This window comes from Ranitomeya variabilis, chromosome 2, assembly GCF_051348905.1.
Source record: "Ranitomeya variabilis isolate aRanVar5 chromosome 2, aRanVar5.hap1, whole genome shotgun sequence".
NCBI classification, from domain to species: Eukaryota; Metazoa; Chordata; class Amphibia; order Anura; family Dendrobatidae; genus Ranitomeya; species Ranitomeya variabilis.
The window spans coordinates 1,029,304,736-1,029,322,614 of NC_135233.1; positions in this window are offsets into that span (position 1 = coordinate 1,029,304,736).

Sequence of the window (17,879 nt, forward strand, 5' to 3'; positions counted from 1 at the left end):
GAGGCAGATTGCCTTCTTGATCGGAGGGAGGAAGAGGTTGACATCGCAGCAGCAGGAGGCCCAGATATGTCATGTTTTTTAAGGTGTGTACTCCACTGCACCTCATGCTTGGATTTCAGATGCCTCATCATTCAGGTGGTGCCCAGTATAACATTCATGCCTCGCTTCAAGGTGTGACAGCACAGCGTGTAAACCACCCATTGCTTGTTGTCAGCTCAAGAAATGCCATGCTAGGAATTTCTATGGAGCTATCTTTGATGTGCTGATTTCGGTGAAGTGGTGGGCAGTAGCAGCAGATGTACTGGCTAAAGGCCGCTCACTATGTCTTTGCACACTGCTCCCTCGTTTGCTGTACTGCTGGGGCAGTGTGGCCACCCCTCTTCCTCAGAACTGTGCACGTCACTAGGATGGCCTCCGCTCCATGTGAGGTCTAGGACCTTACCATCCCCCACATCATCTTCCACTGACTCCTTAACCCTGCCCTACTTGCTGGTCTACACACTGCAGAATGACACTGCAGATGGCAACTGAGTTTCGTCATCATCTGACATGTGCTTTGGTGGTCCACTGACAGTGTGCACTAGCCCTCCCACGTACTCACCCAACCACTTGTTATGTTGGAGGTTATCAGTGCATTCAGTTGCTTTCACTTCTGGGGCAGGACCAGGAGGATCGGCCACAGAACCCAATCCATCAGAGTCATCAAAAAGTAGAAGAGACTGCTGCATGATTTGGGGCTCGGACTGCTTTTTCTGATTTGCAAGGGGTTGAGGTGGAATCTAGATGACCATGGTCCTCAAGTACCAACTGTGCACTTTCTGAAGTGAACTAGGTGAAAGATAATGCAAAGGAACTGGAGCCACTCTCAGCCATCCAATCTAACACCTTTTCAACATCTTGTCGCCTCACCATTTGTGCAGCATTATTTAGTTCTATGAAAGGACACATAATGTCCTGTTACCTGCGTGCACCAGAGGAAAGTGTTGTATTTGGGCATGTAGCAGGCATAGAACGACCATGTCCTCTCCCTGCATCAGCTACACCACTGCCACGTCCACTATTTGATGGTCTCATTCTTGGAAATGGTTTTTCTGCACACTGCTTGCAAAGAGATGGCGGAAGAGTAGATTTATGTATTTTCAAAAGTACTAGAAAGCACACACCGGTGCAGAAAATTTATCCCTTTGGCCTACAAATGGCAATGAAATGGCAGATGCTTTTTTTTTCTCAGACTGCTAGAAAACACACACAGGTCTGGAAAAATTATTTATTTGGCCTACAAATTGTGATGAGACTGCTGATGCCAATTATTTATTTCCCAGAATACTAGAAAACATACAAAGGTTTAGAAAAATTATTTATTTGGCTTAGAAATGGAAACGAGACAGCTGATATCAATTATTTATTTCCCAGACTACTAGAAAACACACACTGGTCTAGAAAATTTTTCTTTGGCCTATAAATGGCAACGAGACAGCTGATTCCAATTTTTTTTTAACCCAGACTACTGGAAAACACACAGCAGCTTTAAATCCCAGGTGAGGGGTGCAGAGTACACAAAGCAGTTTAAAGAAACAGTACTCCCACAGGCAGGGGGTGCAGAGTACACACAGTGGCTTAAAGGTACAGTACTTTCATAGATATGGTTGCAGAGTGCACACAGTGGCTTTTTGGCACAGCACTCACACAGATATGGGTTGCAGAGTGCGCAATCAGAATCTGTCCCTTGCTCCAGCTGTGTCCTTTCTCTCCACTAATAAGAGAAGAACGGCATCAGTACTCCTGATCCGGCCTTTATATTGGCCAGGTCATGTGTCACGCAGGCCAATCACAGCCATAGCAATACTTGGCATGGCTGTAATGGCTTCAGAAGTGCCCACAGTTTGAAATCTTGTTGATTGGCTCTGATGCAGTCTTTCAACAAGCTTTATTTGACTGGCAAACCCGAACAGAAAACTGGATGTACAGCAAAAAGTCCATGTTTGAGGTTCATTACCGGACCCAGAACTTTTAGTTTGGGTTCGCTCATCTCTATTGCCTACATGTTTCACACATTCATTTTAAGATATTATACCGATATTAATAATCGAGTTATGAGCATCATATGAAGACTAACAATGTTTATGCTACAGATATTTACATTGTGAAGTGAGGATGATAATTAGCGAAGGCTTTCCTAATTACTAGACAATCAAGCTCAAATAAAATAATGATTTCTTCATCTAGAGCAAATATCGCATAATTACATTTTTCACAAGTTTGCATTGTCTGTTTTTAATAGCTCGAATTAGAACTATCAATACGGCTCCAATTATTCTTACTTTATTATATCACCACAGACTCCGCCAGTTCATGTAATTTTACATGAAAAGCGCGGTGGAAGCTGTGGAAACGAGTGACATTTCTCTGACTCCAAAAGCGACAGGAAAAGTGTCATTTACCTTTGTATTCTTCATCATTTGTAGAACAGGGAGAAAAGATAAAACGGTAAATATGACAGCTGAAAAGTAGCTTAAGTACTCAGTATAGGGGAAAAAGAGAAAAAAAGAAGCGCTGCAGCTAATTCATCACCTAAATAACAATGACGCTCCTTTATAAATGTTCTCCTCTAATCTGCTAGCACTTTCAACTACTGTAGGTATAACTGATTAATGTTTCACATCAGCCTGGGTTAGGACTGTGCGAAGGAATAAATAGCATCTTGCTGTTGATCCCAGAGGCTGTGAAGCTGCTTATTTTGGTCTTACATTGACATTTGGAAGCATTTACTGCATTAAAGGGATTTGCTATTTTGTAATGTTGCAATGGGTTATGCTAAAATCAGATTTTCCATTGATAAGCATGTAAATAATATTCATATCAACATCAGTCTGATATCTGAAACTGATGATTATATAACAGAGATGAGTAATGAGAAATTAAATGTGCGGCTTATCTCTTCCTGCAGATGCCATCTGTTGCTGATCACTTCCAAAAAGTTGTGTTTCCTGTGTAAACCGCTGATTAATTGCCTCCCCTTTCTCGCTTTTTTAAAAACTATTTTAAGGAAGTTCTTCAGCACTGCAATGTGATTTATACAGTTCTGAGCCTGTAGTACTGCAAAACCTCATAATACTTCTCAAATGAAAGGATATGGACATATTGGGCCCGATTCATCAAGATTCGCGTTGTTCATGATGATCTTTTGTATTGGAGTCAGATGATCCTGATTGATGAAGAAGTGTATGGCGCTTCATGAACCAGGAGCGTTGGTCGAGCGATGTAGGTCTTCGTGTTTGCCTCACCACAGATCCTTCCTAATGCAGCCCTTGCTGGAGTAAGATTCATGGAGTTACGATTGAAACCATTCATCGTGGACAAGGCCAGTTTAAGGCAAAGTATTTAAAAGTTTAAAATGGGGCCCCAAATTTGTTGTATTTACATGCGCTGAGTTCAGGCCGCTAAACGAGTGTGATCGACAACATTGAAGTCGTTCGCTTGTTTCCCGGCCTCTTTACACCAACTGAGAAACAATGATGGGAACAGAACAATTACTATTAGATGAATCTGTCCCCATACAGTATCATGTTATCAGCAGTGTACATATATTTTACGTAAGAAAAAACAAAGTCCAGCTCACCATGTCGGCTTTCCCAAGGGCTCGGAGCACGGAACCGCTGTGTCAGGGCGTGAACAAACAGGAAAAGGAAAAGGATCCAGCTCAACGATGCAGTGAAAAATCCATAACTTTTATTTCACTTCCAAAAATATCATGATTAAGGGTGCTTAGCCACCAGAAACGCATTGATCTTGGTTTTTAATTGTGTGCTGATGTTTTATCCTTACACGATATTTTTGGAAGTGAAATAAAAGTTATGGATTTTTCACTGCATCGTTGAGCTGGATCCTTTTCCTTTTACATATATTTTACACCAGTGATGTGCTGCTGAGAATAGGATTTTTGTTCCTGCATAAACAATCCCATCACTTGATGAATATGAAGCTTTTTGCTTGTTTAGAATAATACACCCCATAGTCCTCCACATAGTATAATGTGCACAACAGTCCCCAATATTGTAAAATGCACACCCCATAGTTCTCCATATAATATAATGTGCCCCATAGTCCTCCATATAGTACAATACACTCCCCATAGTCCTCCATATGTATAATACACTCCTCATAGTCTTTCATATAGCATAATACACTCCCTATAGTCCTCCATATATTAAAATACACTACTCAGTCCTCCATATAGTATTATACACTCCCCATAGTCCTCCATATAGTATAATATACTCCTCAAAGTCCTCCATACAGTATAATGCACACCTCATAGTCCTCCATATATTAAAATACACTCAGTCCTCCATATAGTATAATACACTACTCAGTCCTCCATATAGTATAATACACTCCTCATAGTCCTCCATATATTAAAACACACTGCTCAGTCCTCCACCTAGTACAATACACTCCTCAGTCCAAAATGTAGTATAATACACTCCTCATAGTGCTCCATATAGTATAATACACTCCTCATTCCTCCATATAGTATAATACACTCCTCATAGTCCTCCATATATCAAAATACACTGCTCAGTCCTCCATATAGTATAATACACTCCTCAGTCCTCCATATAGTATAATACACTCCTCATAATGCTCCACATAGTATAATACACTCCTCATAGTCTTCCATATATTAAATTACACTGCTCAGTCCTCCATATAGTATAATACACTCCTCAGTCCTCCATATAGTATAATACATCTTCATAGTCCTCCATATAGTATAATACACTCCTCAGTCCTCCATATAGTATAATACACTCCTCAGTCCTCCATATAGTATAATACACGCCTCATAGTCCTCCATATATTAAAATGCACTGCTCAGTCCTTCACCTAGTACAATACACTCCTCAGTCCTCTATATAGTATAATACACTCCTCATAGTGCTCCATATAGTATAATACACTCCTCAGTCATCCATATATTAAAATACACTGCTCAGTCCTCCATATAGTATAATACACTCCTCATAGTGCTCCATATAGTATAAGGCATCGCCATAGGCATCCATGTAGTACAATTCACTTCCCATAGTGTAATGCGCCCCATAGTTCTTCATATAGTATAATGTATTCCCTATAGTCCTCGATACAGTATAATGCAGCCCACATATAGTATAATGCTGCCACCCCACAGAGTGTAATCAGCCACCTCACAGAATATAATGTAGCCCCCTGAGTATAATGAAGCCCCGTCATACAATATAATGTTATCCCCCATAGAATATAATGCAGCCCCCTCATATAGTATAATGCAGCCCCTCCATAGAATATATGGTAGCCCCCAAATAGAGTATAATGCAGCCACCCATAGAATATGATGCAGCCCTCCCATAGAAAATAATGTAGCCCCTCCATAGAATAAAGCGTTGCTCTCCTCATATAGTATAATGCAGCCCTCCAGAGAATATAATGTTGCCCCCTCGTAGAATATAATGAAGCCCCCACAATATAATCTAGCCCCCATAGAAAACAATGCAGCCCCCCCTAAAATACAATGTAGCCCCCTCATAGAGTATGATGCAATCACCCCTCATATAATATAACACATTTAATACATGGAATAAATTTAATACATAGAATATAATGTAGCCCCCCATAGAATATAATACAGCCCATCTCCCCATAGAATATAATGTAGCCCCGTAAAAGATTATGATGCAATGCTCCCTCATAGAATATAATACAGCCCCCATAAAATATAATGTAGCCCCCATAGAATATAATACAGCCTACCTCGCCATAGAATATAATGTAGCCCCATCAAAGAGTATGATTCAATCATCCCTTATAAAATCTAATACAGCCCTCCCATATAATATAATGTAGCTCCCCATAGAATATAATACAGCTCACCTCCCCATAGAATATAATATAAGCCCCCATAGAAGATAATACAGCCCACCTCCCCATAGAATATAATGTAGTCCCATCAAAGAGTATGATGCAATCCTCCCTCATAAAATCTAATACAGCCCTCCCCCATAGAATACAATGTAGCCCCCCCGAAGAATGGCCCCACAGTCCAGTTCTCACTCATTGATATATTAAAAAAACCCACACACAATCCTCACCACTCCTCGTGCCCCGCGCTGCTCCCGGGTCGACTCCGGTCTCATGAAGTGACGTCATCACACACCTGCAGTGTCAGAGGCAGGGGGAGAATGATGGGAGAGGGAGCGTCAACTGATGCTCTATCCTCCATCATTGCTTTGAACTGTACCGGCGTCATAGACTGCATCGGCGCTGGGGGGAGTTGATGCTGGCGGCAGGCAACTGGCTGGGGGCCTCTGGGGGAGTGGGGACCCTAGGCAGCTGCCTGGTCTGCCTGCCGCTAACGCCGGCCCTGATCGTGGTTTTGTCAAGCTATGGTCGTCACACCCTCGTTTTGCCGCAGCTCTGTCCATTTTGTGGGAACTGGAAGAAATTGGTGCAAAATTTAGGCACAACTCTAAGTAACTCGTAAATTGTGTGATTTTTCAAAATGTTTATGCCTCTATTTTTTGATGAATCGGGTCCATGGATTTTTGAGGGGTGTTAGGTGTCAAGTTCCCGCCGCTGCACAGGGGGAATCTCAAACCATCTCCACTGGGGTCTCCCATTCTCCTCCAGCTGCAGTGGAGCCTGCTCAGCAGAGACGCCGGTCCCAGAATCTGGCTCAAGCTGATACTGTGCGGCTGGTTACTGCTGTCCTTCCAGGCTCAGCCATCATAACCAGTACTGATCAGCGGCGAGCAGGCGCTCCTGGGACTAAGTCCTGCTTTTCTTCTTCTGAGCATGCCCAAGGGACGACCTCCCATTGGAGGTCGGGGGTCACATGCTCAGGTCCTGTAGCAGCTCCTATTGGACCACTAGGAAGGTCCTGGAGAGCTTCGGCTATAAAAGGTTTGCATGGCCGCATGGCCATGCGCTTGTATAAACCTGTTATCATGTGTGTGTGTGGATGTATGCCTGTTTGGCGATTGCTCCTTAGTCATTTCCATTCCTAGTGTTGTTGAATGCTCGCGAATGTTGAAGCTTCCTAGCGCCTGACAGTGCTATCCTAGACACAAGAGCATGATCCTACAGTGTCAAACCAGCAGCGACCACCAGAAAGGTACTGTGCGCAATCAGTGCGCTTTCCTAGCCCTAGTTAGGGTGGTTAGTGGCATCCGCCAGAGCGGCACTGTAGGCACTATGTGCGGTAATCTTTAATCAGTCCTGACAACCGGTCAGTGTAGGGTGGGAACTCCCGCTTGATCTCAGCATCTGACTGAGGGCATCCTCAAGCACGGGCTCAAAAGCCACTGAGGGTCAGAGCAAGATCAATCACCAGCATAGTGGGGGTGAATTTCAGGGATCCCACCAGCGTCCATCTGCTGCACCCTGTGACTGCTAACAGGGCACAGCATTTCCTTTGTTTCCCTGTGACTCTGTGAAGCAACAGAGTTCGCATCAGTTCATACCGGGTGATGGAACCCATGTTTATTCTGGCGTAGTACCGCCATATAGTGCCGCCATTACCTAGCAGCAGGTTCCATCTCTGCACGGTGGACCCCGGGCTGCGAATGCATCTTTTACTATCTTTATATTTATTCGGTGAGCTCCACCAGCACTAACAAGGGGGTAAGGGAAATAATTCTTATTTAAATGCATGGGAACTGAGGGTATGTGCACACGTCAGGATTAGGGTTGAGCGACTTTTATTTTTATAGGATCGGGTCGGATTTCACGAAACCCGACTTTCTCAAAAGTCGGGTCGAGTGAAATCGGCCGATCCTATAATAAAGTCGGGGTCGGGGTCGGCCGAAACACGAAACCCAATGCAGTGCAATGGGATACTATGGTTCCCAGGGTCTGAAGGAGAGGAAACTCTCCTTCAGGCCCTGGGATCCATATTAATGTGTAAAATAAAGAATTAAAATAAAAAATATTGATATACTCACCTCTCCGACGCAGCCTGGACCTTACCGCTGGTAACCGGCAGCCTTCTTTGCTTAAAATGAGCGCGTTCAGGGCCTTAGATGACGTCACGGCTTGTCATTGGTCGCAGCCACCCATGTGACCACCACGCGACCAATCACAAACCGTGACGTAATTCTCAGGTCCTAAATTCCTAATTCTAGGAATTTAGGACCTGAGAAATACGTCACGGCTTGTGATTGGTCGCGTGGCGGTCACATGGACGGCCGCGAACAATCACAAGCCGTGACGTCATCTAAGGCCCTGAACGCGCGCATTTTAAGCAAAGAAGGCTGCCGGTTACCAGCGGTAAGGTCCAGGCTGCGTCGGAGAGGTGAGTATATCAATATTTTTTATTTTAATTCTTTATTTTACACTTAAATGTGGATTCTGATACCGATTTCCGATATCGCAAACATATCGGAACTCGGTATCGGAATTCCGATACCAGATTCAGAAGATCGCCGACCTCATGGCCGACCCCACACAGGGGTCGGGTCGGGTTTCATGAAACCCGACTTTGCCAAAAGTCGGCGACTTCTGAAAATGGCCGACCCATTTCGCTCAACCCTAGTCAGGATTTCTTGCAGAAATTTCCTGAAGAAAACCGGAAATTTTCTGCAAGAAATCCGCATTTTTTTTTTTCCGTTTTTTTCCCGTTTTTTTCGCATTTTGCAAGCGTAATTAGCTTGCAGAATGCTAAAGTTTTCCAAGCGATCTGTAGCATCGCTTGGAAAACTGACTGACAGGTTGGTCACACTTGTCAAACATACTGTTTAACAAGTGTGACCAACTTTTTACTATAGATACTGCTTATGCAGCATCAATAGTAAAAAGATATCATGTTTAAAAATAATAAAAAACATGCAAACATAATTTGCAAAACATGCGACTTTTGTTCACATACAGGCAAATCAGTTCTCATACTTTGCGCTGACGGGGGGCAGTATCGCAAATCGCAGTATCTGCAAATTGAGATTCTGGTTTGGCTTTTGTCTTGAGTCATAAAGCAATTGTTGATAATGACGATAAAAGGTCGATAATGACTTTTAGGATCACTGTTTCCAATAGGTGGCACTATAGTTCAAGTCCTCTTCATCTCTGCAGAGGAAATTTGCATATTTTGCTCTAAAAAGTCACAAAAACGGTTAAAGACAGAAAAAAGACAATTTTTTTCACTTTGTAGAAAAATTCATGAAGCATATGCACCAAGTTGATGAATATGGCACAAAAAAATAACAGTGAATACCACAAAGCAAAAAAAATGTGAATAGAGAAAAGAAGTCCACAGATGATAAACAGGGTCCAAAGAGCCTCTAAAAGGAAAATGGTGCAAAATGGTTAAAGAAACACAATTGCAAAAATATTTTTTGGCCCAAAATACATGTGGGAAAGAAAAAAATGTCCCTAGCAGTGTCCATATTGTTTAACCCCTTTCTGACCTCGGACGGGATACGTCCGAGGTCAGAAGCCCCGCTTTGATGCAGGGCTCCGCGGTGAGCCCGCATCAAAGCTGGGACATGTCAGCTGTTTTGAACAGCTGACATGTGCTCGCAATAGCGGCGGGTGAAATCGCGATTCACCCGCCGCTATTAACTAGTTAAATGCCGCTGTCAAACGCAGACAGCGGCATTTAACCGTCGCTTCCGGCCGAGCGGCCGGAAATGAGCGCATCGCCGACCCCCGTCACATGATCGGGGGTCAGCGATGCTTCTGTATAGTAACCATAGAGGTCCTTGAGACCTCTATGGTTACTGATCCCCGGCAGCTGTGAGCGCCACCCTGTGGTCGGTGCTCATAGCACCCCTGCATTTCTGCTACATAGCAGCGAACATCAGATCGCTGCTATGTAGCAGAGCCGATCGTGTTGTGCCAGCTTCTAGCCTCCCATGGAGGCTATTGAAGCATGGCAAAAGTAAAAAAAAAAAAAATGTGAAAAAAATTAAAAAAAATATAAAAGTTTAAATCACTCCCCCTTTCGCCCCATTCAAAATAAATCAATAAAAAAATAATCAAACCTACACATATTTGGTATTGCCGCGTTCAGAATCGCCCGATCTGTCAATAAAAAAAAGCATTAACCTGATCGCTAAATGGCATAGCGAGAAAAAAATTTGAAATGCCAGAATTACGTTTTTTTGGTCGCCGCGACATTGCATTAAAATGCAATAACGGGCGATTAAAAGAACGTATCTGCACCAAAATGGTATCATTAAAAATGCCAGCTTGGCATGCAAAAAATAAACCCTCAACTGACCCCAGATCATGAAAAATGGAGACGCTACAAGCATCGGAAAATGGCACAATTTTTTTTTTTTTTTTTAGCAAAGTTTGGAATTTTTTTTCACCATTTAGATAAAAAAGAACCTAGTCATGTTAGGTGTCTATGAACTCGTAATGACCTGTAGAATCATAATCGCATGTCAGTTTTAGCATTTAGTGAACCTAGCAAAAAAGCCAAACAAAAAACAAGTGTGGGACTGCACTTTTTTTGCAATTTCACCGCACTTGGAATTTTTTTCCCGTTTTCTAGTACACGACATGGTAAAACCAATGATGGTGTTCAAAAGTACAACTCGTCCTGCAAAAAATAAGCCCTCACATGGCCAAATTGATGGAAAAATAAAAAAGTTATGGCTCTGGGAAGGAGGGGAGAGAAAAACGAACACGGAAAAATGGAAAATCCCAAGGTCATGAAGGGGTTAAAGTGAATGTCAACACATTTGACCTATCTAAGCTATTAATATGGGCATACAGGTTATAGACTTAGGGTACCGTCTCACAAAACGATTTACCAACGATCACGACCAGCGATACGACCTGGCCGTGATTGTTGGTAAGTCGTTGTGTGGTCGCTGGAGTAACCAGGGTCACCACTGTGCTCTGCTTTCACTTTACGGCCGGGAGTCAGTCAGTGCGGGAAGCAGACGGCAAGGGACCTGACGGACACCGGAATGTGAGTATGTACTGTTTTTTTTTTTTTACATTTACGACGGTAACCAGGGTAAACATCGGGTTACTAAGCGCGGCCCTGCACTTAGTAACCCGATGTTTACCCTGGTTACAAGCGAACGCATCGTTGGATCGGTGTCACACACACCGATCCAACGATGACAGCGGGAGATCCAGCGACGAAAGAAAGTTCCAAACGATCTGCTACGACGTACGATTCTCAGCAGGGTCCCTGATTGCTGCTGGGTGTCAGACACAGCGATATCGTATGGATATCGCTGGAATGTCACGGATCGTACTGTCATAGCGACAAAAGTGCCACTGTGAGACGGTACCCTTAAGGCACCGTCTCACAGTGGCACTTTGGTCGCTACGACGGCACGATCCGTGACGCTCCAGCGTCGCTCCATTATCGCTCCAGCGTCGTAGACTGCGGTCACACTTCGCAATGCACGGCGCTGGAGCGATAATTTCATGACGTATTTGCAATGTAGAAGCCGTTGGTTACTGTGCGCACATCGTATACAATATCGTGCACACCTTTGTTACACGATGTGATCATGCCGCCACAGCGGGACACTTGACGACGAAAGAAAGTTTAAAACGATCTGCTACGACGTACGATTCTCAGCGGGGTCCCTGATCGCAGTAGCGTGTCAGACACAGCGAGATCGTAAGTATATCGCTGGAACGTCATGGATCGTGCCGTCGTACCGACCAAAGTGCCACTGTGAGACGGTACCCTAAGTCCTCCCTGTATGTCTCATATCAGATGTCTTGTTGTTGATAAATTATCTTTTATCACTTTATATACAGTGGGTGCGGAAAGTATTCAGACCCCTTTAAATTTTTCACTCTTTGTTTCATTGCAGCCTTTTGGTAAATTCAAAAAAGTTCATTTTTTCACATTAATGTACACTCTGCACCCCATCTTGACTGAAAAAAAAGAAATGTAGCAATTTTTGCAAATTTATTAAAAAAGAAAAAACTGAAATATCACATGGTCGTAAGTATTCAGACCCTTTGCTCAGACGTGCATATTTAAGTCACATGCTATCCTTGTGATCCTCCTTAAAATTGTTCTACTCCTGTGTTTAATTAAACTGATAAGACCTGATTTGCAAAGGCACACACCTGTCTATATAAGACCTCACAGCTCACAGGGCATGTCAGATCTAATGACAATCATGAGGTCAAAGGAACTGGCCAAGGAGCACAGAGACAGAATTGTGGCAAGGCAAAAATCTGGTAAAGGTCACAACAGAATTTCTGCAGTACTCAAGGTTTCTAAGAGCACAGTGGCCTCCATAATCCTTAAATGGAAGATGTTTGGGATCACCAGAAGTCATCCTAGACCTGGCCGTCCAGCCAAAACTGTACTGTATGTAAGCTATGAAATCAAACATTGCAACAAAACTATAGTGTGCAAAAATGAATAGGGAAAATGTGAATTTCGGTGAAAAATATTTTGGCATAGGGGGTCCCCATTTGAAAGTTCGCACCAGGGCCCATACCTTTGTAGTTACGTCACTGGAGCCACCATACAGTGCTAACCACTGAGCCATCATGATGCCCCACATCACAAGAAATCCAACTAGTTCTGACTTTTGTGACTTGCATGTTGTGCTTGCTATACCTTGCTGGTTGCAGTGTGATGCCCATTCATTTGCAATGCAGCTGCAAAATACCGCAAGCTTTTAGTGAGCGACCTGTGTCATGGCCAAAGATGCCATGTAGGTGAAGTCTAATACACATGTGCTGCTGTAGAACACTTTAAATCATGTGCTTCCTTTGCTGCAAACAGGGCTACCATCAGGGCATTACTACCCTTTCTGGTGTATGGGGCTCAGTGAGCAGAAGCAAAGAGGGGGCCCAGACTGGGTGAGATATGCTGACAGCTGGGCCATAACTCTTTGCTTCGTCTCACCGGGACTCAGGGCAGGGACGTCACTAGGCAGTGTGATGCAGTGACCCCTGTTACAAGTAGGGGCACTGCATGGTCTCCCCAGAATACGCATGGAGGCATATTGAGGCCATAGGAATGGATCGCAGTCGCAGGCATAACTATGGTGATGAGACAAAGTCCAGCATTATTGTGAATGGCCGATATGTGTTACATAGTTACATAGTTATTAAGGTTGAAGGAAGACTTTAAGTCCATCTAGTTCAACCCATAGCCTAACCTAACATGCCCTAACATGTTGATCCAGAGGAAGGCAAAAAAAAGCCCATGTGGCAAAGAGTAAGCTCCACATTGGGGAAAAAAATTCCTTCCCGACTTCACATACGGCAATCAGACTAGTTCCCTGGATCAACGCCCTATCAAGGAATCTAGTGTATATACCCTGTAACATTATACTTTTCCAGAAAGATATCCAGTCCCCTCTTAAATTTAAGTAATGAATCACTCATTACAACATCATACGGCAGAGAGTTCTATAGTCTCACTGCTCTTACAGTAAAGAATCCGTGTCTGTTATTATGCTTAAACCTTCTTTCCTCCAGACGTAGAGGATGCCCCCTTGTCCCTGTCACCGGTCTATGATTAAAAAGATAATCAGAAAGGTCTTTGTACTGTCCCCTCATATATTTATACATTAACATAAGATCACCCCTTAGCCTTCGTTTTTCCAAACTAAATAGCCCCAAGTGTAATAATCTATCTTGGTATTGCAGACCCCCCAGTCCTCTAATAACCTTGGTCGCTCTTCTCTGCACCCGCTCCAGTTCAGCTATGTCTTTCTTATACACCGGAGACCAGAACTGTGCACAGTATTCTAAGTGTGCTCGAACTAGTGACTTGTATAGAGGTAAAATTATGTTCTCCTCATGAGCATCTATGCCTCTTTTAATGCATCCCATTATTTAATTTGCCTTTGTAGCAGCTGCCTGACACTGGCCACTGAATATGAGTTTGTCATCCACCCATACACCCAGGTCTTTTTCATTGACGGTTTTGCCCAGAGTTTTAGAATTAAGCACATAGTTATACATCTTATTACTTCTACCCAAGTGCATGACCTTACATTTATTCCCATTAAAGCTCATTTGCCATTTATCAGCCCAAGCTTCTAGTTTACATAAATCATCCTGTAATATAAAATTGTCCTCCCCTGTATTGATTACCCTGCAGAGTTTAGTAGTTTAGTGTCATCTGCAAATATTGAAATTCTACTCTGAATGCCCCCTACAAGGTCATTAATAAATATGTTAAAAAGAAGAGGGCCCAATACTGACCCCTGTGGTACCCCACTGCTAACCGCGACCCAGTCCGAGTGTGCTCCATTAATAACCACCCTTTGTTTCCTATCCCAGAGCCAGCTCTCAATCCACTTACACATATTTTCCCCTATCCCCATTATTCTCATTTTATGTAACAACCTTTTGTGTGGCACCGTATCAAAAGCTTTTGAAAAGTCCATATACACTACATCCACTGGGCTCCCTTGGTCCAGTCCGGAACTTACCTCTTCATAGAAGCTGATCAAATTAGTCTGACATGAACGGTCCCTAGTAAACCCGTGCTGATACTGGGTCATGAGGTTATTCCTCTTCAGATACTCCAGTATAGCATCCCTTAGAAAGCCCTCCAGGATTTTACCCACAGTAGAGGCTAAGCTTACTGGCCTATAATTACCGAGTTCAGTTTTTGTCCCCTTTTTGAATATTGGTACCACATTTGCTATATGCCAGTCCTGTGGTACAGACCCTGTTATTATGGAGTCTTTAAAGATTAAAAATAATGGTCTATCAATGACTGTACTTAATTCCTGCAGCACTCGAGGGTGGATCTCATCCGGGCCCGGAGATTTGTCAATTTTAGTGATTTTTAGACGCCGCCGTACTTCCTGCTGGTTTAAGCAGGTAACATTTAATTGGGAATTTTTATCACTAGTCATTTTGTCTGCCATGGGATTTTCTTTTGTAAATACTGATGAAAAAAAGTCATTTAGCATATTGGCATTTTTCCTCATCCTCATCCACCATTTCCCCCAGACTATTTTTAAGGGGGCCAACACTATCATTTTTTAATTTCTTACTATTTATATAGTTAAAGAATATTTTGGGATTATTTTTACTCTCTCTGGCAATGAGTCTCTGTCTCAATCTTTGCTGTCTTGATTTGCTTTTTACCGAATGTATTTGATTTTTTGTATTTATTTAATGCCTCCTCACTGCCTACTTCCTTTAATTCTCTAAATGCTTTCTTTTTGTCACTTATTGCGCCCCTTACAGCTCTATTTAGCCATATTGGTTTCCTCCTATTTCTAGTATGTTTATTCCCATACGGTATATACTGTGCATAGGTCCTATCCAGGATGCTAATAAACGTCTCCCATTTTCTTTGTGTATTTTTATGTCTCAGGATATCGTCCCAGTTAACTGCACCAAGATCCTCTCTCATCCGTTGGAAATTTGCCCTCCTGAAGTTTAGTGTCCTTGTCACCCCTCTACTACACTGTTGTGGATTCTGTTTGCGGGCTCCCTCTGGTGGTTACTGCTGGTACTGGGTGACTTTGGTGGGTTGCGGCCTTTGGTTTCCATCTGTCCATCAGAGGCTGGGTGTTTCCTATTTTACCTGGCCTCTCTGTCATTTCCCTTGCCGGCTATCAATGTGTTCAGATGTGCTCTGTTTGGTTCCTGCCTACCTGCTCCCAGATCTTTCAGGATAAGCTAAGTGCTGATTTTCAGTTGTTTTTTTTTTTTGTCCAGCTTGCTTAGAATGTCTCTTTGTTAGCTGGTTGCTCTAGTGGACTGAGGTTCTCCCCATGTGCCATGAGTTGGCACATGGGTTCTTGTAATCTCAGGATGGTTTTTTTGATTAGGGTTTTTTGCTGACCGCTCAGTCCCCTTTTGTGTCATTCTGCTTTCTAGTTTTCAGCGGGCCTCTATTTGCTAAAGCTATATACATCATCTCTATGTGTGTGCCTTCCTCTCATTTCACCGTCAATACATGTGGGGGGCAACTATATCTTTGGGGTTAATTCCTCTGGAGGCAAGTGAGGCCTTTGTTTTCTCTGCAGTACTAGTTAGCTCTTAGGCTGGTGCGTGGCGTCTAGAACCAACGTAGGCACGCTCCCTGGCTATCTCTAGTTGCGTTTGTCAGGCGTAGGGCAGCGGTCAGCCCAGGTTCCATCACCCTAGAGCTCGTCCGATATTTATTTTACTTTGCTCATCCTGTGCTATCCCTAGCCATTGGGGATTCATGACAGTATAGCCGGCCCACAAAGTGTTAATTGTTTGGGCTGAAGCAGGAGAAAAAGAAGTGTTCAAGGAAATTTTTTTTTTTTTTTTTCCCTTCAGAGTTTTGCTGCCTAGCCTGTTGTGAATTTGCTTTTTGCTCCCTCTAGTGGTTGCTAGTTTTTTGACTCTGGTTTTTCTGTCATTCCTTTTATCCGCACCTGGGTCGTTAGTTAGGGGTGTTGCTATATAAGCTCCCTGGACCTTCAGTTCAATGCCTGGCAACGTAGTTATCAGAGCTAGTCTGCTGTGCTCTTGTCTACTGATCCTGGTTCCAGTTATATCAGCTAAGTCTGCCTTTTGCTTTTTGCTATTTGTTTTGGTTTTGTATTTTTGTCCAGCTTGTTCCAAATCTATATCCTGACCTTTGCTGGAAGCTCTAGGGGGGCTGGTGTTCTCCCCCCGGACCGTTAGACGGTTCGGGGGTTCTTGAATTTCCAGTGTGGATTTTGATAGGGTTTTTGTTGACCATATAAGTTACCTTTCTTTATTCTGCTATCAGTAAGCGGGCCTCTCTGTGCTAAACCTGGTTCATTTCTGTGTTTGTCATTTCCTCTTACCTAACCGTCATTATTTGTGGGGGGCTTCTATCCAGCTTTGGGGTCCCCTTCTCTGGAGGCAAGAAAGGTCTTTGTTTTCCTCTACTAGGGGTAGCTAGATTCTCCGGCTGGCGCGTGTCATCTAGAATCAACGTAGGAATGATCCCCGGCTACTTCTAGTGTTGGCGTTAGGAGTAGATATATGGTCAACCCAGTTACCACTGCCCTATGAGCTGGATTTTTGTACTCTGCAGACTACCACGTTCCTCTGAGACCCTCGCCATTGGGGTCATAACAGTTTGCCAGGCCAGTATTAAATGTTTAATGCATTGCAGAAGAGGGATTATAAGAAAGAAGATTCTGAGTTTTTTTTTTTCTTCTTCCCCTTTACCTCAGAGTGGCTATGCTTGCTGCAGACATGAATGTCCAGACCTTGATTACAAGTGTGGACCAGCTGGCTACTCGTGTGCAGGGCATACAAGACTATGTTATCAGAAATCCTAGGTCAGAACCTAAAATACCGATTCCTGAACTGTTTTCCGAAGACAGGTTTAAGTTTAGGAATTTCGTGAATAATTGTAAATTGTTTTTGTCCCTGAGACCCTGTTCATCTGGAGATTCTGCTCAGCAAGTAAAAATTGTTATTTCGTTCTTACGGGGCGACCCTCAGGATTGGGCTTTTTCGCTGGCGCCAGGAGATCCGGCATTGGCTGATCTTGATGCGTTTTTTCTGGCGCTCGGTTTACTTTATGAGGAACCCAATCTTGAGATTCAGGCAGAAAAAGCCTTGCTGGCTATGTCTCAGGGGCAGGACGAGGCTGAAGTGTATTGCCAAAAATTTCGGAAATGGTCCGTGCTGACACATTGGAACGAGTGTGCACTGGCCGCTAATTTTAGAAATGGCCTTTCTGAAGCCATTAAGAATGTTATGGTGGGTTTTCCCATTCCCACAGGTCTGAATGATACTATGGCACTGGCTATTCAAATTGACCGGCGGTTGCGGGAGCGCAAAACCGCAAATTCCCTCATGGTGTTGTCTGAACAGACACCTAATTCGGTGCAATGTGATAGAAAAACCGCAAATTCCCTCATGGTGTTGTCTGAACAGACACCTGATTTAATGCAATGTGATAGAATCCTGACTAGAAATGA